The sequence below is a fragment of the Meleagris gallopavo genome, chromosome 1 (assembly GCF_000146605.3).
Source record: "Meleagris gallopavo isolate NT-WF06-2002-E0010 breed Aviagen turkey brand Nicholas breeding stock chromosome 1, Turkey_5.1, whole genome shotgun sequence".
Taxonomy (NCBI): Eukaryota; Metazoa; Chordata; class Aves; order Galliformes; family Phasianidae; genus Meleagris; species Meleagris gallopavo.
The window spans coordinates 80,131,543-80,155,406 of NC_015011.2; the positions used below are offsets into that span (position 1 = coordinate 80,131,543).

Consider the following 23,864-nt stretch of genomic DNA (forward strand, 5'->3'; position numbering starts at 1 on the left):
CTAGAGAAAGCAGTGGGCATCCCAAACTTAAAAGTAAATAAATAGGACACAGCTCCTGAAAAATTAAATACCAGGGTTATTAGTTAATTGGTGTGCTGGTCTGGCAGGAGGATGCCTGGACTGACCATCAAAAGTTCCTTTTGAGCAATCAGGCTAGTGTTGCCCACACTTGCCACCAGACATCCTGCAGTGACTGCTGACGGACATCAGCTGTGCTCATGCCCTTTCTCTTGCTCAATCCCAGGTCTCTGCTCCCCTGCATTGGGTTCCAGAGGCAGGGCCTTAATCTCTCATTTTTATGCAACCTCATCTAGATAGTCACTGTGAAAGCCCAGCCCCCTCACCCCAAGAAACAGATAAGCTAGCTATATCAGAAACTAACAAGTAGGTAGGTACAGGATAGGTGCATTATAAATAAGGAAGGCCACTTCCATAACTACAGTGCCAGCTGAAAGAGATGGGTTTTGATGTTTCCTAAGAATTGGCTGCATTTAGATCATCACAGCTTAATGGAGTTGCATTTCCACTCTTCAGAAAATCATAGAATCATAGAATATAAGATTATCTAGCATTTTTATTATTCTTTCCCCTTTTTCAAACTCTAAGACTGCTCTACTTGGAGATGTAGACATCCACTGCTCAAAGACTGCTGAGTATAACCATTGACTGGCTCTTCTGTCTTTCTGACTCAGATAGCCAGCACTGTTGCCAAAGTGGGGTGAGCTGGAGGCAGCTGTCTCTGCTCAGCTCAGTCACAAACAGGTGCTGGTACTGTGTCCTTCACATTGAGGTGAAGACATGAAAAGGGAGCTACTGTTAGTGTAGTGGCAATTAGAGACTTTCATTTGCTACTCTGCATATTCTTTTTGCCTCTCATCAGACATGCAAAGATCTGGAAGGACTCACAAGAGGCAGCATAGTCCCTTCCTATGCATTAGAGACAAGATCAGGTTGGTTGCTTCCAACATGTATTTTTTGAAAAGACCCCATGTATGGCCATTATCTCATGTTTGTTGTGCTTGGAAAGCTTTTAGTAAGATATGATCCGAACTGGTTTTGTTACCAAATATTTATGATCCTTCCCCAACAGATGGTAATTTATCCTCCTCTTACTCAAAACTACCTTTCACCTGTCCATTAAACCCTATGTCTTAGACCTCTGCAGTCAAGCCTAACTGGCTGATTTCTCACAAGTTGTATTTTCCATCCCTTACATTGTGCTTTTTTCACTACTGTATAATTTGGCAACACTTTTCCTTAAATATATTGTCCAGAACCTAAGCAGAAGTTCTAGGTTAGGACTCATCTGTGCAGGTGAAAGGCAAATAAGTGACTGTAATATTTTGCATATCATGCTTCACTTAACTGACCTTAGAATGAGATTAAATTCACCTTTTATTTATAAGAAGACCTCGTCTCTTATTAATTCCTGCAGCTCTCAGGTAGTGGCTTGCTGCATGTTGTGACTTGACGCACATTGACCGCTTCTACAGCTGAGCATTAATTGTGATTTCCCCCTTCCTGAGCACAGCACTTGTGCTTGCTGCTGTTGCTTTCCATCCAGTTGGTTTCTCCATGGAGATGGTCTCCATGGAGAAGGTACTTGTAGTGGCCCTCAATTTGGTGTCCTCATTGAAAGTCAGGTGCCTTCTTTCTTCTGCATCCCAAAGGTGATAAGTGAAGCATTAAAAAGATCAGGGCACAAAGAGGTCCGTGGTAACAACTCACAAAACCTCCCTTCCCTCAGATAGCTGTCTGTTGATCACAGCTCTTTGAAGCATCCTGATGGTGATTTAACATCTGCCATATTTTCTTAGCTTGTTCAGGAGGCTGTCAGGACTGCTCAAGTCAAGATATATCACACACTGCTCCCTCTTTATCCACTATGCCAGTTATCCTATAAAAAAAGGGGTGACAAGATATATGTTTGCCAAAAGTGCATTGGTTATTTTTTCCTTTACTGTATTATTATCCTCTAGGTGTTTATAAAGGGAATGTTTAATTGTTTGTTCCAGTACACTCAGTAACTTGTTCTAGAAGAGTGAGTCATAAAGGGAACCTGGTGGCTGCCCCTCTCTAAGCTCTGTCTTGGGCTCTTCTAGGGCTGTAGCCTCAGGCCCTTTTCAGACATAAATAAGTGTTAGAGGATAAATCCCTATAGTCCTCACTTATCAGGGTCACAAGCACAAAGACACAGAGATATTAGCAGGCATGGGGCTTAAAACTTTTGCAATAAAGATTTAAAACTGTCCAGCTCAAGCTAAATTACTCTCAGGTAGGAGCAGGCAGATGGTTGCTGGTTTTGCTGTCAAGAGACTTTATACCAAGGCATCACTGTGAATGGAGACGGCCAGGAACTCTTCAGTGGAAGAAAAACATTTGACTGGTTTTGGCTTTGATTAAAATTTAATCAGGAAGGTTTTAGAGGTCTTAGGTTCCGTTTGTGGTCAAAACTGGGAAGAGGAAAAAATACAGATTACCGTAATTTATCTAAAAGCTAATGCTCGTATCTGGAGTATGGAGAACTCGCACTTGTCTTTTTGCTCAGGCTCTGGGACTCTTGCAGCCTCTAACATTTCTTGTGATTCCCAGTTATTGGCAGTTCAAAGGATGTGCGCTCTCCCTTGTTCAGATGTTTATTTTATGACAAAAATTCAAAAGAGCTTTGTCAGTTTGGCAGAACAAAAACAAATTTGGAAGCATCAGCAGCAAGTTCTCATGAAGAGGAATTCCTGTTTACTGCCCAGCCCTAATCACTAACTCGAAATCGATGTGTACCAGCTAAAGGCCAAATCCTCCAGTTTTCTTCTAACTGATCACAGGCATTATTGTGTGGAAAGAACCACACAGGGTGTAGCCTTTTTCCGTTATGCATGGCCTTTGTAGAGCTCCTTGCTTACAAAGACTCAGAGTTGGCCATTCATTGTTTCTAAGTGGTATAAGGATGTAGTTATTGATGCTGAGATTTAACCATTGAAAAATTATTATTAACTCTATATAGTAGATTAGCTGTTCCCCTTCTGTATCCATTCCCCTGAAATTAAAGGACTTAGTGCACGCACCACAGAGCAAAATTCCTTGTCCATGAAGACAGCTGAAGCTAGCCAGGCTTCTTGCGTATAAACACTGCCCTGGCAATGAGTTCCTTGGTAAGATCTAGTTCTGGGGCTTCCTCTGAGGAGGAGGGGGGTTTTCTATCTACGCAGCCTTTTCCCTCACTGCTGGAGATAAGCATAGGGGAAAATTCTGCCTTAGACTTCAGAGTTATGGGAAGTGTTTCTGGACACAACTGGAGCAAGGCACACCAGTGTCTTTTATGGAAACCTGAAGTCAGATATCAGATGGATGTAAATGTTGCTGGACATCTTGGGGCTAAGCCAGTGAGACAGAGATTCATGTGACCACATGTAGCTGTTTCCACTGGAGTGACTCACCTTGGACTCCCTTTATCACTAATAAGGAGAAGCAGGCCCTTCTAGGACACTGACCAGCTCAACCTAAAGGAGCCAGCCAAACTTCATCAGATGAACTGACCCACAGACATGTCAACTTGTCTCCAGCAGCTGCAGAGGGGAACCCAGGGTGGGCAGTCTGTGTGGTGCTGTGCACCTTTTAGCCTTTCTAGACCCCTTACTGTCATTCTTCTCCAGTTTGTTCCCTGACAGATACGGGGTTGGTGGCTCTCGGTGCTTGCAGGTGGTCACTGCAGACCAGAGCTGGTTTCAAGCTCAGCAGAGCTTTGATGGGGGCCCATCTTCCCCTGGCATTTCTGGCCTTCCCACCCCTGTGCTAGAAGCAGAGCAATTTGAAGAGAGCTGAAGCTATTTTTCCTTTGCTAGCCAAACAGTAAGGATGTTGGAGTCAGGTGCTGTTCTCTGAGATACGTTTTCTTTCCTGCTTGTTGGGCGCAGAGCCCAGAATTTGGAGGGATCTTTCTAAGTGCTAGCACTGTAGCATTTTCAATTCCAGGGAGTCTGCAGTAGGTAAGAATGAGCACAGACCACTTTGTCTTTTTCAGGACATAGCTCCAGTGGGAAAACGACAGCGAATTTGGCATGCTGTTGCAAAGAATAATGAGATAACATGGGAGTATGAATTTTCTGGGAGGGAGAAAAAATATCATTTTACTGGAAGCAGTGCAGAAGAAGAAGAAAAAATTGGAGGGAGGAGATAAATTTGGATTACTACAGAGCTGGGAGAGACAGGACTAACGTGCACAGAAGGAAGTGACAGCAGATCAGATTGGTGGGGAAATTAAGCAGAGAGTGCAGAGAATCATCTTGGGGAGCCAAAGCACAGTAGCCCCCCTTCTGTTGTTATTGTGGTCTGTAATTTCCTACCAGCAAAGTAAGTCTAGAATTTCAGGCACACAGTAGTAGTGGTGGCAGCCTTTCTAGGTTTTCTATGCTGGGTTTTTGTTGTTTCTTTTCCTCCCCCCCCCCCCCCAGTAAATTACAAGAAATTGCACCTGGTGTTTCATAGCTTACCAAGGAACTTCCTGCCACTCCCCATCTAATATGTTTATGGTCTCCCCATAGTGTCCTGATTCCTCTTAACTTCTATTTTCCTATATCTAGGCAGGGCTGGAATGTTACTATGCAGTGTAGGTTTTGGCTCTGTTTTATAGGTTGACTCTCAGCACTTAGTGCATAAATCAGGAAGTTTTTCTGGAAATATTTTGGTGCTTGCTTTGCAGGTGCAGGCAAGAGACAAAAACAGAATACTTCAAAAAATGCTTACTCATTTTGGAGGAAAAAGTATTGCATAAAATGCACTGAATGTTTTCCTGTGGCTGGGAGGAAGGGTCTTGATACGATAATGCCGTTCCGTATATATATAACTCATCTTAGCTTGAGTGGTCTCTTTAGATAAGTATCATCTGACTTTGTGTGATTTTGCCTGTTCAGCTGATTCAAGGTTCAGACCAATGCTGTTACACATTTTCCCTTGATTTTTTTTTTTTCTCAGTCTACCGTCCCATGTCTTAGCTTGGGCTGTTAAGCAGTGGTGTAGAGACAATATTTGCTTTCAGCTCCATAAACAGCAAGAATCTAGTCCCATGTCTGCTAACCCTGGAGAGAGTGCAGATAGCCATTAATCGTATATCCAAGCGTGTTCCTTCTCTCATGGCTGGAACAGCAGTATCTATGGTAGCACAAGATTGTTTTGACCAGTTGCAAGCCTTGAACCTCGGCTCGATTTGCCTGTAACAGAATATAGCCCCTTTGACATCCTAAGTAGTATATTCCTGGTGCTTACTCCCTCCATGATGACCAATGTCTTGTCAAATGTTGAGGAAAAATTTGTTTTGCAGATAAAAAGTGCTGTGAAAGTAACACCTCCTGTTTATTTCCATGGAAATTACAACAGATACAAAGAGCACAGTAACACTATTTGATAGAACATATTCTCAGCTACAAAACCCGTTTTTTTTTTTCAACTCAATCACCACTACTAGCTGTGCATTTTTGACAGTGATGAACAAGAGCCTGAATGCCATGATTCTAAAACTCTGCACCAGAGGAGATGCCCCACTGTCACTGTCACCACTACTGAAAAGCACCACCCACCACCTCACTATGTTCTCATCCACTGTTTGTTCTCCAAAACTATTCAGCAAATGCCAATGAATGTCAATGGGTGCCATTTGTTCCTCACGGAGGAATTCAGTGACACACCTTTGCTTCATCTGCACTTTCATATCAGACACCATTCTGTCATACTGCCCCTCTGCTGCCTTCTGTTACACAGCAACAAAATGTAAGAGAACACTGGTGGGAACGTTCAACCTCTGCTGCCATCCCACCAACATCCACCTATGACGGATGGCCTCATGGGCCAACATAATGAAATAAAAGGCATTACTTTCAGAGCAGCCCTTGTAATGCTTATTGTAAATAACAAGCCTGTAACTGTTTAGTAGTTTGGAGATGAACAATGACTTTTTTTATAAAAAGAAAAATTTCTCACAAGATCTGATCTAATCTAAAGCTTTGTATTTCTAACCTACAATAATAAAAGATGTGTATCTAGTCTCCACTAGAAATTTTAGGATCAGCTTGTATTTTTATTTGTGTTACAGATGAGAGCTAAAGGTTAATCATGCTCCACCTTTTTCTGTCTCAGATCAACCTTTACTGTAGCTTTACTACCTATTTTATTTTCTTCCTTTCATTTGAAAGAAATACTGCCAAGTTGAGGTTAGCTAGATTTGTGGTTTGCTTAGCTGAGTTTTTATTATATTCAAACCCCAGAAATGCTGAAGTTAGCTTGGCTTACTAAGGAAACAGGGTATGTAGGATTTTGTTTGTATGGTTATTCTATTTGCCTGTTCTTCATCTGCGTAATCCTCTGCTCAGCTACCTCCAGCACCTCCTGTATCCACTGAGACCTTGACCCTGCCTTAAAACATTCCTATCAGTGTCTCCCAGTCTCCTACTGCATCCCCTTCTGATAGGGCATACAAAAAGGTTTTCGGCTACATGTCGATTTGGAGCTATGGGTGTGCCAGCTGGCTGGTGCCATGTTCACCAAAACTGGTCAAGGGCTCTGAAGGCTGTCCGGAGGATGAGACAGGAGGACCTAGGACAGCCAGGCATTGTCAACTCACAGAACAGTGTGTTACTTTTTATTGTTTTTCTTATTTCACTGGCTCCTGTGGAGTTTATACTGCATATCTGCCATGCCCAAAGCTCCATATGGGATTCTATCGAAATTCCAGATTCCTGGGGCCCAGCAGATCAAGTTTTGTGGGTTTGGGTGATGTGTTACTGTCTACACTTGTAGCTGTGTATTAGTGGATAAGGACCTGGATCAAAATTGTGATTCCACTGAAATTAAAGGGAATTTTGTTTCATTGGCGTCAAGACAATTGGAATTGGCTAGAAACAGATTGTAAAATAAACCTAGATTGAGCCAACAGTTCAAAAACAACATCCAGACTTGCAGAAAGAAGCAAATTTATTTCCTGCTTTAAAAGCTTTCCATTTAATATGAATTAGCTACAGAAAGAAAGAAATTGGCACATCAGAAAAGGAAACAAGGTAATAATATTTCTAATGTGAGACTGTCCTTATAAAGGTGACTTTGGGATTTGAAGGTGAGAGAAGGCAGATAGGTAGCACAGTTATCTGTACTGTGTCTTCCTACCACGTGTTTGTGTCTGCACAGTGTATATTGATCCCAGCCATCTCGTTGTAACCTTGTGCTCCTATGACTTGTCTCTATCCAGTTGCTAGCCATCATCTCACTTCCCAGCAGATGTGTCATTCGTCGTTCTGGTGTGCGTGTAAGCGGTATCTTGGAGGATATGCCTCCAGCTACTTTCCACAAAAACAACAAATGATAAACTGTATTAAGTGATAGGTTTTCAGGGTTTGGATTTTGATGGCTTTTTCAGCACTCAAGCTCTTCTTTTTATCTTTAGAAATATTGGAATTGCTACCTCAGTAGCAGCTCCTTACTCACCTGAAAGTGAAGAAGCATTCTGAGAAAATAATGACTTAATATCACATTTCCTGTATAGCTGCTAAAACGTCAGTAGTTGGTTGCTTGAAGAAAAAAAAAAGTCTCCAAAATAACAGAATAGCAGCTTGGTTTAATAAAGCCTGAGATGTGATAGTTGAGGAGAAAAAATAACTTGCCAAATGTGAGTACAGCAAAATAGACAAAACCGAAACAGATACTTAGACATATGGCTTCCATTTAGTTAGTATTCAGACAGGGAGCACTTTCTCAAAATCAACCCTAGCTTTTGAAAATATCTTTAAAAAAGTAAATATTAGGTTAAAATGTGTTAATGTCCAGCAGAAGACTGGAGAAAAGTCATGGATTAGAAAAGCAATAGCAGAATCTCGGTTGTTCCTGAGAAAGAAAGAAAGGCTCACTTTAGCAATTTGATTTAGCACATGGTAGATGTCATGAGTGATGCTGAGTCTTTGTCTGTCACAGCTTGGACTGTCAGTAGGGAGACCCGTAGAAGGAGGAATCAAGGCCTTCTTGAGCCATGTGTGCGGAAGTCTGGGAATATTCAGACTTCTGAATCAAGAAATCAATTTGTTTCCCGAAGACACATCAGGAGAGCCATCACTTGTTTGTTCGCCTTTCACTTTGGAAATCCCTTTGGAAGTCCAAAAATGAGGATTGAAAGCATGGTCTGTTCTGATAGCAAAAGGTTGAGGCTGTTGAGGCTTGGACAAAGTTATGCATAAAATTCCCTCCACCTGCATGTGTCGGATTTACCTTACATCGTCTACTTGATGGCACTTGTCCAATCTTCTAGAGTTTGTTCCAGGAATATCTTTATTACATGGACACATGTAGGAAGAGAAACAGTGTTAAAATGTAAAATTATAACTACATTTTTCTTCTCATTCCATGAAGGTTACCTTAAAAAAAAAAAAAATCGGTGAAGGAAAAAAAAATTGATAACTAGGGAGGTCCTCTTTAATGAAATGAGAATTGGATTTTGGTGATAAGTTTTAATTTAGGGCAAATAATTTAATTGGAATGACTCATTAATTTTGGGGTTCGTAAATTGGGCCTCTGGCAGCCTATTATGTTCTCTTTTCCATTCTGAGTATTCTCTGCCTGCAGTATAAGAAAAGTCTTTTGCCTTTAATAAGGTAAGAAGACACTCCCTTTTAATGTGTGGTGAAGGGACTCTCATGGTGCTGTTAATGCAATGGAGTCTCACCCTTGGGTGAACTTAGCTTTTGAGCTGCATTTTTCCCAGCACCCTGGCTGCAGTTAGACTTGGTTATAAGAGAGGTTAGTAGCGGTCTGCCTGGCAGGGCCATCACAAGCTGGCTTGGGAACCATTAACAAAATTGTTTGCAAGAAGATTAGAGCTATGTCATAAGAAGTTTAATGTCAGGACTAACATATAGTATGTAGGTAGCTCCGAAAGTAATGCTTCCTATTTATTTCCGTGGAAACCACAACAGACACAAAGAGAACAGTAACAATGTTTGAAAGAGTAAATTCTCATCTACAAAACAATCATTTTCAGCATTATCACCACCATTAACTATGCTTTTTCACTCGTGATGAATAAGAGCCTGCATGCTGTGCTCATAAAAATCTGCACCAGCAAAGGTGACCCACTGTTTCACAACTGCTATGACAGCTTTGTTGCTAGGAAAATGTTGCCCATGCAGTCCATCTTTCATTGGCCCAAAGAGATGAAAATCAGAAGGTGTGCCAAATATGGATGATACTGTGGGTGTGGTAGGACAATCCAGCCAAGACTGGCAATGTGTTCCATGGTCTTCCAACTGATATGGGGCCTGGTGTTATCACGTTGCAAGACAAAGGCTTTCATCATCTCTGGCCTGACTCTGGAAGTTCAAGCCTTTGGCTCGGTCAGTGTCATGATGTAGTGGTCAGAGTTGATGGTTTGTCCTTGTTCCAGGAAATGCAACAGGATCTCCCTTTCCTATCCTAAAAAACAGTGGTGTGGGCTAGATCTGAGCTTCTTCTTTGATGAGGAATTCACCTGTTGCCACTCCGTAGACTCCAGTTTGTAGTGGTGACACCATGTCTTGTCACTGTCTCATCATGTCAGGTGCAATCCAGGAAACTGTCACCTTCAGCCTTGTATTAGTTCAGCAGGTCTGGTCAAACCTGCATATGGTGTTCTGTCTGTTCTTGTGTGAACGTTTGTGGGATTCGCCTGTTACAAACTCTGCAATATTTCAACATTGTAACCATCACTTCCAAGGAATTGAAAACAATATTGAGCTCCATACACAGTTCCATGGTCGTAATCTACCAATTCACATGGATGAGCTGATTGAGACACTCTTCATTTCGTGATGTGACAGCTGTGTGTAGCCATCTGGAACATGGCTTGTCTTTCACGTCGCTGAAACGCACCACTCACCACCGGACTATACTCACATCCAGTGTTTGGTCTCCATAAATGTTCAGAAAGCATCAATGAATGTCAATGACTGCCATTTTTTCTGCATGGAGGAAGTCAGTGACACACCTTTTCTTCACCCATGCTTCCATAACAGAGGTCATTCTGTCAGACTGCCCCTCTGCTGCCATCTGTCACACGGCAACAGCATGTAACAAAATATTGGCAGGAATGTTCAGCTGCCATACCACCAACATCTGCCTCTAACATCGTGGGCTGACACAATGAAATAGGGGGCATTACTTTTGGAGTAGCCTATACTCTGAATTAGTGGGTGAGTGACTCATCTGTCATTGTTGTGTTAACCAGAAGGTTCTGCTCTCAGCTTTGGTGTGTAGTGAGTATATCCACCAATGTGTTAAAAGCCAGTGAAGACAGGCAAAGTAAAGCACATTGTGTGAAGAGCCGTTTAAAGGGAGAGGAGCCAAGAAGCAAGATCCTAAACTGGAATTTCTTGTTGCCCTCACGTGGGTGCCACTGCAACAGCTGTAGTCTGGAATGTCTCTTCAAAATGATTGTCCTTTTGTTAGTCTGATGGGAATGTGACTTTTGGGTATGTTCCTGTTTTGAATGCAAAGAAAAATACTTGGCAAAGTAGGATAAAACTCCCCAGATAACCACAGAATGGACTTTCAGCTGTAGAAGCCTTGTGACTTTGACTACTGAAATCCAGCAATGATCTTTAGGATTATGCCTGCACAGAGCTCCCAGTTTGTGATCTTCTCCGAAAGTTTAATCCACTTATTGACCCACCGGAGAGAGATTGAGAACAAAAATCCATAAAGAGACCAACCTTGGCACTCCAAATTAGGGTACCTTGGCTTTCTCATTGCCAAATCCTTAACCTGTTTCAGAGGATGGAAGTGAGTGTGTTTTTCACTTTTGTAGAATTTTCATGTAATCTGTGGTCTGATTATATTCCAGGAGAGTACTTACAGGTGTGCAAAGCCTGTAGACCATCTTTGCAATTGAGGCTGACATCTTGGCTATGCCAATACTGCCTCTGTGGACAGTACCAGAGAAAGCCCTGGACTCCAGGCCAGAAGCCATAGACTGGCTTATGTTCATGCTATGTGGTTGTCCTACCCTTTGGAACAGATCATGCTGACACTGCACTGGGCACTGGCAAGGGGTTGGTCTCCTCCTTGTTCCCTGTTGTGCCTCCGTGGCTCTGAGACATGCATGGTTTTTTTAGTTAGTTGATTGATTTGTTGTATTTTCTGCTTAAAAGAGTCTAGAATAATGAGAAAGCTGGGACAGTCTGGCACAGTGGTGCTTTTATAACTCAGTGCCAGGAGTGTGTGTTACATGGCACAAGAGTGCATGGAAGAATCTGAAAGCTGGGGACTGCTGAGTTTTTGTTGGAGGATTTTCCCAGGTCAGGGGAGCCAAAGCTGGCACAGTCTGCATGTCTGGAGTGGGCTGGTCTTGTCAGCTGTGCCTGAACCTCCTCTGAAGAGGATGCACCAGAGCCATTCCATAAGAGAAGCTGGGACTGAACTCATATGCATAGCTCTCCAAAAGACTGGAGCGAAAGTTAGTAAACTATATTGATAGTACAGACATAGCCATTCAAGATAATAAAAGGATTCACCTTGTTTTAACAAATCCAGGGTGTGTACTTGGTACCGCTAGATAAATTACACAAGAGTCCCATCAGAGGCAGGACTACAATTCAGGTCTAGAAATGCACTTCTCTGTCTCTCCATGCTTTATCTGTAACTCTCTTTCAAGGTTGCATCTTTTGTCTATACAGACACTTAGCCAGGCAAACAGAAGTTGTGTAATATAGGTGAGATTCATCACACTTAATTTTATACGTCTAAATATTAATAGTGCAAGCCTAATTGAGATTTACACAGCAAACTTTTTGATATCTGAAATCTGGTGACATAAATCTACCTTGTGTGTTTATGCAGGAAAGCGATACTGTGTAAGAGACTGGTTCTGGAGACTGCTATTAGCCACAGTCTAACACTGTCTCCTTGGCAGGGTTGACTGGCCTTGACTCTTGCCATAACCTGGACTTCGCGACGTTAAGCAGTTTAACAGTACCTTTTCTTTTAATCTGTAATCTGTTCTGCAGTGAATAATGTTTTGGTTATAGTCCCTGATATATTTACCTGTTCTTACAACAGGCAGCTGCTTTTCTCTCCGAATCTCTTGTTTTAAGCCTGCCATAAATTCTTATAAGCTCTCCCAGTGGAAGATTGCCATCTTCTTGTCTGAATACTTTTGCCTGATACTGAGCTAGAGGGCACGGAACTCCCCTGAAAAGGTTTCTGCACTTGCTGCTCCCTGAGCCACCAGCCCAGGAAAGCCCTGAGGCAGATGCTAAATTTTTCATTAGATGAGTATTCCTTTTCTAGCTCAAACTATTCTAGGCTACTCCATTTTTTCTCCTGGATTTTGTGCTGCCCTTGTCCACTAGTCCTTGAACTCCTTTAGGACATTGGTAGTGTTAAACCCAAATGCTTCTTTCTCCGTCCTTTCTTCTTCCTGAAAAAAGAACTATGTAAGATTTAAAAACAAAACCACAGATATTTAGTCATTGAATCCTGCAGTTGTAGATTGTCACTGTAGTTCTGCAAAACCCATTACTCTTTATGAATTTCAGAGTATTACCCTCTTCTTCTTGGGGTTTAAGAGCACGCTGCTGACTGGTCTGCCACCTAGACCCTTCCATTCTCTTAAAAACATACAAACAGGTGAACAAAACCTACCTTGCAACTCGATTTTTCCAATCATATTGGTTCGGTGGGCACGTCTTCCAGCAGTTGCAGAAACTCCCAGGTCTGCACCTGAATAGAAGAAACTCTCCTCTCTTTGGCTCCCAGATCAAATCAAATTGTTGTTTATTTTATTGCCCTGATAAATTTTTTATTAACTACGTTACAATTCCATGAGGAGGAGGCAGGGGGAAGAAAAAGAAAAAAGCTGTTCAGGAATGTAGGCTGGGCATAGTGCCCACAATTAATGGGGTAGCAGTGACCAGCGGGTAGTTGAAAATTCACCAGTGCCAACTGCCAAGAGCATTTTGCTGCCTGTGACAGCTGGTCATCATTATTGGACGACTGCTTCTGTGTACATCTTAGTTTTGTATCTTTGTATGCCTCTTACCCAGTCACTCCCAATTTCTGTTTGCAGGGACATACTGAAGCAATTAGGGCATGCTGGATGGTTGTAGGGATGAGTGAACAGCACTGAGAAAATATATAAAACATAAAATTTATCGCCTCCTCCTGCCCTAATTCCTGTATCGAAGATCTTAAACCACTGTCTCTAAGATGGGGCTCCCTCAGCATTGGATGAATTTGAATTGGGGCTTTGGAGCTCTACCCAGCCACTTGGTTAGGCCTTATTCCTTGCTGCTACAGGGCAGTCGATCACTTTAAAAACAGTTACAACTCATACTGACTGTGATAGCCTTCTTTAGCAAGCAAACCCAGCCTTTTAATGCACCGTGTATCTGGCGTTTGTGTCTGCTGGCCCACTAATAAAATAGTGAACGCCTAGTCTTGATGGCTGATACTGCACAGTTGCCACTTACAAGGGCAAACCAAGACCACTGTCTGTGCCATCCAACCTGAAGGAAAGGATCTATAAGTAAAAGTATTGTATGGGTCTGTTAGAAGTACACATGTGAGGCACTCATGTGCTCCTTGGGAATGCACTGAATTCAGCAGATGGGCCAAAGCACAATAATTGAGGTGGAGAAAAACCACAGAACAGAAGGGTTAAAGGCAATGCAGGCACATTCAGGTGAGGGTGAAGCAGCAGCAGCATTCATCTATCTGCAAAGAAGTTAAAGGAGATAAGTCCTTGTATCTGTTTTCACTGAAATTTTTGACATGGAGACCCCCACAAGGAGCAGCTGTATGGTAACTCACAAGAATTAGACGTGTAAAGACTTGTTTAGGATCTAGAGGGAACTCCAAGGCAAAATGCACTCACCATGTGTAATGTGAAGTGAACATGTGAAACAGGAAATTGTTGCAGACGCTAATCCTCTTAGGTTTTTTGTAGTTTCTGTTCCTCCTTCGTCTGCTACACTCAGCCATTGGCCAGTCTTAGAAGGGGAACCTTAGACCAGTGATGGAAATAGCCATCTCGTGCTCTTAGGAAAATGTACCTTCATGTCTTCAGCTTTCCAACTCAGTATTACAGAGCTAGGAGCAGTGACCTGATTTTTTTTTAAAGGCATAACTGGGGAACACTTGGCACCACGCAAGGAGAAGGAACATAGGATTCTGGATGAGTTTTTTTTGTGGCAGACTCAGAAGACCTGAATGGAAAAAAAATTTGGTTCTTGTGATGAATCTGCCATTCAGTTGAAGAGAAGGCTGAAATCAGTCTTGAGGAACATATTTCACCCAGGGATGCTAAGCCTGGGAAAGAAAGAGGGTACTGAGTCCTTCAGGCTAAAGTTCTTAACAGGCATGACACCTCAGCAGGGAAATACTATCAGTAAGGGCATTATTTACTTTCTGTAAGTATGAAAGGTAACCATACTGTGAATATTATTTTTTTTTACTTCCACGTCTCTATAACAAAATGTAGTAAAAATTACTGTGCCAAACACCATGTACAAAAAGACACTCCAAGCTCTGTCCCAATAAGTCATTGTGAGACAGCCTACAAACATCAAGAGGCACTGGCTAGCAGAGGGAAGGAGGAGTGCTTTAATTGGATCCAGAGTGCTGTAAATCAGTGGGAAAACACTTCTCATGACTTGTCCAGTATTCTAGCTTATCATCAGTTAAAGCTGCTTTTTACAGGATCCCAGCTTGTTCATTAGAGGACCAATCACTGAGTTGCCTGCTGTGGTTAAGCAGATATTCTTGCTGTACATCAGTTTTCTTCTCCCTGCCTTTTGCTGCTAGAGAGTTCTTGCCATCCCCTCGTGTCTTCCGTGCACTTGTTCACAGTGACACAAAAAGTCTCCTGCCTGAGGTCAGTCTCCCCATTATAGAAGTATTCTGTAGAATTAGTCAGTCTCTAAGACTGGCATGTATCAAAAAAAATCAGCCTTCAGAAAATGGTAGCAGGCTGTCAGTTCCCATTAGCTAATGCTACCTGAGCAACCTGCTGACTCTCCACCATTGTACGTGGGAGAGATGAGTTTTAATGAGCAGCAGAGGGAGTGAAGAGGAGGCAAAAAGGGAAAGTAGTTTGGAAGTGATATTTTGGGTAGCACATGACATAGCTATGTTCATAGACATGTTCGTGCTGGTGCACATAAGTATGTGATTGAATTTTGCAATAACTGTGTGGCTTGCCAGAGCTCACCAGGAATTAGCAGTAATACTGAGTGACTGCATCTTGGCCCTTCTTTCTTCAGTGGCCTCTTCTTTGAACTTCAGCAGTGTTGATCAGTACAGGTAGAGTTGTTGCAAACTGTAAAGAGAAATGTAGGATAAGGATCTGGCCACTTGGGAGGAATATGCAAGCACTGTCAGGGCATGAAGGGATGCCTGAGGAAGGCTAAGGCCCACCTGCAATTAAATCTGGAGAGAGATCAAAGACAACAAGAAGAGATTCTTTAAGTACATCAATAGCAGAAGGAAGTCTAAGGAAAATGTGGTTCCACTACTGAATGAGTTGGGTGCTCTGGTAACAGAGGACACTGAGAAGGCCTCTTTGCTTCAGTCTTTACCAATAAGACTTTCAGGAAAGAGAGAGTCTGGAGAAAGAAAGATGTAGTTAGAGATCATCTAGGCAAACTTGATGCAAAACAATCCATGGGCTCTGATGGGATGCACCCAGGAGTGCTGAGAGAGCTGGCAAAATTGGTTACCAAACTACTCTCTATCATCTCTGAAAGGTCATGGAGGAGGGAGAGGTGTCTGAAGATGGGAGGAAAGCTTATATCACTCTTGCAAAAAGGGCAAGAAGGAAGACTTGGGAAACTACTGGCCAGTCAGCCTCACCTCTGTCCCTGGGAAGCCAATGGAACAACTTATTCTGGATGACATCTTCAAGCAAGTGAAAGAAAAGAAGGTTATCAGGAGTAGTTAACATGGATTCACCAAAGGGAAGTCATGCTTGACCAACCTGGTAGCCTTCTGTGATGTCATAACTGAGTAGACAAGGGGAGAGCAAGCAGTAGCTGTTGTTTACCTTGACTTGAGCAAGGCTTCTGACACTGTCTCTCAAAACATCCCTGTAATGAAGCTTAGGAAGTGTGGAATAGATGAGTGGACAATGAGATAGATTGAAAACTGATTGACTGGCAGAAGTCAGAGGGTTGTGATTATTGGTGCAGACTTTAGTTGGAGGACTGCAGCTAGTGGTTCCCCCAGGGATTGGTGCTGGTCTGGTTTTGTTTAAAAACTTCATCAGCGACCTGGATGAAGAGATAGAGTGCTCCCTCAGTAAGTTTACTGATGATACAAAGTTGGGGAGAGCAGCTGACACACCAGAAGGCTGTTCTGCCATTCAACAAGACCTGGACAGACTGGAGACTTCGATGGAGAGGAACCTGATGAGGTTCAACAAGGGTAAGTCCTACACCTGGGAAGGAACAACCACATGCATCAGTATGCATTAGGGGCTGATCTGTTGGAAAGGAGCTTTGTGGAGAAGGACCTGGGCATCTTGGTGGACCGTGAGTCAACAGTGTGCTCTTATGGCCAAGAAGGCTAATGCTATCCTGGGGTGCATTATAAAAAGTGTGGCCAGCAGGTCAAGGGAGGTGATCCTCTCCCTCTATTCTGCCCTGGTGAGGCCACATCTGGAGCACTGTGTCCAGTTTTGGGATCCCGAGTTCAAGAAAGACGGGGAAATACTGCACAGAGTCAGTGGAGGGCAACAAAGATGATTAGAGGACAGGAATGTTTCCCTCATGCAGAAAGGCTGAGACACCTGGGACTGTTCAGCCTGGAGAAGGCTGAGAGAGGATGCTTGTAAATATCTAAGGATATCAAGTGGACGGGGCCAGGCTCCTTTTGATGGTGCCCAGTGACAAGTCAAGGTTTAGTGCACACAAACTAGAACACATGAAGTTTCCTCTAAGAAAAACGTCAAGAAAAATGTCTTTATTTTGATGGTGATAGAGCACTGGAACAGGCCGCCCAGAGAAGTTCTGGAGCCTCCTACCTCTGGAGATATTTGAAACTAATCTGGACACTTTCCTGTGCAGCCTACGGTAGGGAATCTGCTTTAGCAGAGGCATTGAACTAGAGGATTCCTGGAGGCCCCTCCCAACCACTACAGTTCCGTGGTTCTGTAGTACAACATAACCGACCTCACAGAAGTTGCTCCCAAGGTATTGCAGCTAGTTCTGGAGCATGGCAAATTGAATCTAAGTAACCAAACACCCTGCAAACAACTAACAGAATCACCAAACATTTAAAGAAGTTGTGAAGGTCATAGCTAGGACTAGCAAGGGCAGATCAGGAATGGGATGTATTCAGCTGTGAAATAGTCTACCAAGGACAAAGGCAGAAGAGTCATTTCCCAGAAACTTTAAAGACTAGTTGGCAAAACACTATTAGATATGCAGCAGAGAAGAAACCTGCCTTTCCAAATGCCCCCAGCTCTGGAAGATAGAATAAGCGTGCAAATGATTCTTCTGTCTCTAGAGTATGTGAACATCTGAGATCTGAATTGCTGCAGGTCCCATTCTTCTCCCTGGCATTTGACCTACATTTATATTCTAATTGACTTAGAGTGAAGACTCACAAAGCTTTCTCTTTTTCGCCTGGATGCTGAATTTTCAATGAAAATATAAACTGTGTCATTAGATGTTGGGCAGATATTGGGCGTAAAGGAGATGGCTTAAGCTGCAAACAGCACAGTTTATTTCAATTAGTCATTCTGCATGCAGAATGCTTGTGACTTGCAGTGACTCTACTTTTGGAGAGGAAATACGTTAGTATAACTAAATGTACCCCCACTGGATATTATTGTTAGCACAAAGCTTGCTGCTGGCGAGTGTTGAAGATGTCATGTGCCTAGGTTAGTTTTTTTGGACAGTTCCTCCATCTTCACACTGGGAGCTGCTTCAGGAAACACTTTTTCTGCCAGGGCCTCATACTTGATGTGTAAATGGTGCAACTATTTGTTTTCTTAAGATATTTGTGTCTAATCAGGTTGTCTACACTCAGAGCCTGATTTTGATTGTCTCTAGGATAGCATAGTGTTATGCTTGGGTAATCAGGAGACTAGGCCCACTGCTAAAGGTCTCCAATAACATGAGATAAAACATCTCCTCCATCATTACAGTCTATCAGTAATCAGATGCTCCTGGGCCTCCCTGTCCTTTTTTGGCTGAACACTAAAAATATCTCTTTTAGTTTGTGCATCAGAGGGAAGCTTGCCTAGGGGAGCTGCTTGCATCATTTATTATTAGGAACTTTTAGATGTTAGGAATTCTAGATCTTCCTCTTCATCTTGCTATCCATTTGCAAGAGTTTCCTTGCTCTCCCATTTCACATTCACCACAGAGAAGGAAGTCTAGTGTATGGTTGAGACTTGGCTAGGGTAAGAATTCTGTCAGTTTAAAACATCTGGGCTCTTTATGCAAGAAGGACTCTCTTGCTTGAGCTCACAGAGCTCTCAGCAGCTCATCACCAAGAGAAAATATGCCTCTTAAATATTCAGCGTTTAAATAGGGCTTCCTTCATGTGGTAGTATAGGGCCAACTGTATATATACAATATATACCATACAAGTCTGAGGATTGCCGAGGAAGGTAGCTCTCCAAGTAGTTCCCCTAGCATGTTAATGCTTCCTAAGAACGTCAGGCTTTGTAAAGGCAAATTTTTCTGAGGTTTGACAATATGTGGCTCCCATAGTTCCATTTTCTTATTGTTTGAGGCTGCCTGACAAGTTTGAGCTCTTCTCTGGAGTGTAAAGGGCAGATGCGTATTTTGTTTGGTCTCATAACTAACAACCAATACAAAGAAGAGAAAGAAATAAATGTCTCCTTTTTTTAGGCTTGCCTGAATGAGATGTCCAAGGCCCCAAAAAGACTGTTGGAGACTTCCATGTTGCTGTTGACTTTTGTGGAAGGTATTCAAAAACTGTCACAGGCAGCAGATTCACCGCCTTTAAATAGGTTAAAAAAGTAGGTTGCCCCTCATCCACAGGGCAAAAAAGAAAAAAGAAAAAAGAAAAGAAAATAATAAAAAGTTGTGTTTTCACTGTTCCTCCAGAGCAAGTAGCTAGTTTTTGGCAGAGTTTTTGTGCCTGAAGACATCACAGTATAATGTGTCTCATAATGGCTGCACACCACATGCTGTGAGCTGTGGAATTTGGAGAAAAGATACCTCGGCTGGCCAGGAGAGCAGTGTACTCCCAGCTGCCTTTGTTTTCCCGTCACCTTGTATTTCCTTCCATCAGATGTGAGGGTGGGATAGGGCTCTCCTCACCACAGATGTGGTGGAGGGAAAGGCATTCTCCCCAGTCTGCCTCACGGCTGCCTCCTCTGACAGGTGTACAGTGCATCCTGTTGTGCTGATTGTGGGCAATATTGCCTCATCATGAAAGGGGATACAGGAACAGAGCAGATGGGGCAGCATGCTAAGATATTCAGTGAGGATCTGTGGTAGCCATTCCTGATATAAGGCAGTGGGAAGGGGAGACAGGCCTAACTAAGCAGTGCAGAGGAGGCAGTAAGGAAATTAGACTTTATTCTCCTTTGAAGTAGCAAGAAAGGGTGCTTGAATGTTTGGTGCCTAATGGGGGTATCTATATCAAATCCTATGCTGAGCATCAGGCTTCTTGAGTAGCTTTCTGGGGGTTTTCTCTGTGCCTTAATTCTTCATTTGTAAGACGAGATGCAGAAAACTTGTACGCTGGGGGCCTTCACAGATGCCTTGCAAGTTCTCAGACGTGATCCCATCTTATCACAGGAACTGTTTCCTTGGTCTAACTATGGCTACTGTAAGTCTGTAACTTGAAACCAGCGGCTCTGATGGTCACTCTTCTCCTTATTTCATCTTAAACACAATCATAAAGTCATAGAGTGTCCTGAGTTTGAAGGGACCCACAAGGATTATCAAGTTAAACTCTTTGCTCCATGCAGGACTACCTAAAAATTAAACGCTGTGTCTGAGAGTGTTGTCCAAAAACTTCTTGAACTCATGCAGACTCCTCCTGTTCTCAACCTACCCTATTCTTTATCTCTGGAGAGAATCACGTTGAAGTGGTATTGTGAGGGAGCAGTGCTAATGGTAGTAAGGCTGTTACTTCAGTGGTGGGGGACAGGGAAGGAGAGGCTGTGTGATGGTGTACCTAAAAAAGGTCTGGGAGGGGGAGCTGTGGATAATCTCCTCTGTGCACCAGGACAGAGTGTGCCAGAGTCCCTGTCATGAGAGACAGTGTGGGGGCAAGACACAGAAAGATACTGGAGTACAGGTGGCACAGGAGAAAATCTCCTAATTTCATAGCTTAATTAAGCATCACGTAGATTACACAGGACATCCTGTGGTGCCATTGGTATACCTTAATCCTTAATGCTAGAGGGAATGAGGAAAAGCGAGCCATTTGGGGGAGTGCTTTTTCTGCTCTTGCTGATGGAAACACTCCATTGTAGATTCCTGGCTTTCTAGAAATATGCCTTTCCAGAGGGGAATAACAAGGAGAGGCTTGGCTCTTTAACTCACTCTGTTTCCTATAATGAACTGGGGTCTTCCTCCACCATATGCCCAGACAGAGAGAAAAGGGAGCACGTGCAATCAGTTCTCACTCAGCTAACCAACGAGATGTGAAATAGGTTCCAGGGTGGATGATACCCTTGAACGAAGTCACACTGACTTGATTGCTGTAATAATGTATGGATACTCTTTCCCGTAAAGTCTTCCATGTAATTGAACCCTGTTATCTGGTAACTGGTATCGGGTGAGTAAATTGTTGCTTTCCAATGGAGGTTAAATGCTGCAAGCTTTGTTCACAGCATCTTATCCAACTGTCCCAAGCTTTCTCTTTACCAATGGAAACCTGCCCTTCAGGGAAACCCTGAGGCATTCAAATGACGGAGGGATTCCTGCCTCCTTTACGGGCATCCTGAATACAAAATGTTTTATAGTGTGGAAGTCATGGTAGGCCACTCTGACTTCTTCCAATTTAGTTTGGGGCATTTTTGCTCTGCAGCTCAGACTGTCACTTCCATTGCTTGCTTGGCATGCACTGAAGCAGCCCTTTTTTTCACTGAGTTTTTTTCTCTCCGTGAACTCTCTCATCTCATGCGTCCCTGCCTATAGCAGACGGGTTGGAACTAGATGATCTTAAAGATCCCTTCCAACTCAAACCATTCTATGATTCTTTGATCTGTCTTGCATTTATTTCTTCCTTTTACTTCTCTCCTTGTTGTCCATTCTTCGCATTTATTTTTTTCTTTTTTCCCTTTCTCCTCGAGTACAAACCTGGAGGAGGTTCCTTCCAGCTACCCTTCCTAATGTACTGCTCATTCCTATTGCCTATAGTAAGTCACTCCCCCACATACACCTCACTAATGCCTCAATTTCTCCATAGATAAATTTAGAATGATAATTATGTGTTTCACCAGTGCAGGAATTACAGGGCTTGGACAGATGATGTCTGCTGCATACTTTGAGGTCCTTGGTACACATTGATAATGGAGTCCATGCAGTAAGGCTGTGGGAAGACACACAATAGAATAAAGGATGCCCTTGGCCCACACTAAAACAACTGTCAGTTTCAGTTCCTGTCTGTGAGGGAATTCACAGACTTCAGTAGTGATGGTGTCCAAGATAATTTAAAAGCAAGGAACAAACTCCAGATTTTTCCTAATGCCATCATCTTGCTGATCCCAGGCAGCTGCAGAAAGTTTCCCCTTGTTGGTACAGACTGTCTCATTGAAGATGAGTCTTGGGAGTTGACATGGGCAAAACTGTTTAGGGAAGTTCACTTAATTTGCTGCCAATGAACACTCAGGACACCTTGTGTCCTTTGCTACACAAACAGTGATAGTTATGCTTAACAGGGGTCCATCATTAGACTGTTTGGCTAATATTTTCCAGGGAGTTATTCCTTTGGGTGAGGATAACTGTTTTAATTTCCCCTCCTGCTACTGCATTGATCAGGCTGGAGTTTCTCATCTGACAGATGCTTGCACTAGAGGAGTGATTTTGCAGAGGATCTGTGCAGACAGTCATACATCAGTCCTTCTATAAATTTGAAGTGACATGCCTGTCAAACTTGGGCAGAGTGTGATCCCTGGGAAGATGTGGGAGAAATTCTGCTAGAGTCAGATGAGCTGTGCCAAAGCAAAAACAGTGCAAGGGAACAGAGGATGACACTCTGTGATCAGGCAGAGGTACTGTATGCTGGATGGAGGGTGGGGGCTTCATTTTTCACTGTGTGACTGACAGGTTTACCTTCATCTCTATCAACCCTATAATAGAAGTTGACCTTTTCTCTCCAGCAATGCAGTTTCAGTTGACAAACCCTGCCTCTCCCTCCTTCCTGCAGTCTGTTACAGTAAAACAAGGCCATTCCATCAACTTTTGGCTTGTTTTCCAAAGGAAATGAATATTGTGTAATCATGGTGATTGTCAGCCCTGGCTAATTTCCACCACAATTGCTGGAGGAATAATGGCCTCGGGGTTATTAGGGCTCCTATGTATTTTGTGCAAAATATGACCCAAAAGGTAAGAAATGCTCCTTCAGCACTTTTATGGAGCAAAATCCAGAAAGAATGAGCTCAACCCTTTTTCAGACTTCAGAAAATCATTGTAGCTACACCACCTTTCATGGCAAAGCCACGGGAAACCAGAAATATGCTCAGAAAAACTTGCATTATGCTCTTATCTTTACCTTTGCATCCTCCTATGTAAACAGATATTACTCACAGTACCTTTCCAAATTACATAGAGATTCATGTAGCGAGGGTGTGCTATCAGCAGAGCTGGAGCACCTTGTACACTGCAGAACTCACGCAGTCACTCCTGATGGGAACATTGTGTCATGGGATTTCAGCTGGGAATTGCTTATGCAGGCTGGATTTGTATTTGAGCACATGCCTCCATATTGCTGCAGTGCCAGTAAGCACAGGGTTCACATTGTTCCTAAAAAAGAAATAGCTGTGTCAAAGGAAAAGATGTTTCCTTAGCAGCAGACAAATTAGGCTGTATCAAGTTGTAGTTCTGGTGTGCACCCAGTCCTAGCCTGACTGAAATCACCAGCTGCATGGGTGTCAGGGGTGCTAAAATGAACTGCAGCCACTCTTGGGCTGTCACACAACCCTGAGGAAGGTTGTGACTGTTGATTGTTGCGTTTGCTGATGTCCTACTGTCTCCCTTCTATCCCGTGCTCTTAGTCATCACCTTTCATATAGCTCTGCTTCTCTGGAGGAAAGACTTATCAAATTCATAAAGCTTTAAATACAGAATATTTCCAGAGCAATCTGACACCATGCTGGAGTGAGGTGAGGGGAGAAAGGTCTTTTTCTGTTGTCCCATTCTTTTATCTCTTGAGACCTCTAGTCGTAATCAAAACAGCTGCAAACTGGAAGGACATGGTAGAATATACTGTAGGGTTGCTTGTGGGAGCTCTGGCTTTATTGCCTGTGTGCCAGTGAGAACCAGGACCTCTGTGGATTGCCTATAATGAAAGGGGCGTGCTTGCTGCATGGGTAAGCATGTGGAACATATGCGACTGTTTGCTGGGAAGGCTTTGAGCCAGCCAAATCCCTCCCTTTTACTCCAAGCTCTTTCCAACTATTCCAGTCCTACACAAACATCTTCTCCCTCCCGTCCTTCCTCTTGCTTGTTCCAGCATCCCAAACCAGGGCCTTTGAGCTCTGCCCCTCCATCTAATCTGTGCTTCCCTATCTAATGACGTGCGCTAATGTGCGCTAACAGATGTCTGAGTGAAAATTAGCTGTGGTGTCCAAATCAATTAGACTGGAGAGGCTATGCAGGAGCAATTGCTCAATAAGCTGTGCAGGTTGCCTTTCTTTTGCTTTCCTCCCCCCC

At 43.1% G+C, this 23,864-nt stretch overlaps 1 protein-coding gene and 1 long non-coding RNA gene across 6 annotated transcripts in view; one reads left to right on the forward strand and one right to left on the reverse strand.

Annotated features, from left to right (window-relative positions):
• Positions 1-23,864, forward strand: part of LSAMP (limbic system associated membrane protein) — a 974,787-nt gene that overhangs the window by 815,016 nt on the left and 135,907 nt on the right. The gene's annotated exons all lie outside the window — the stretch shown is intronic.
• Positions 14,584-15,974, reverse strand: LOC109369339. The gene is made up of 2 exons (XR_002118296.2): positions 15,853-15,974; positions 14,584-15,319 (listed from the first exon to the last, which is right to left on the reverse strand). It is a non-coding gene; the product is annotated as an uncharacterized LOC109369339 (long non-coding RNA).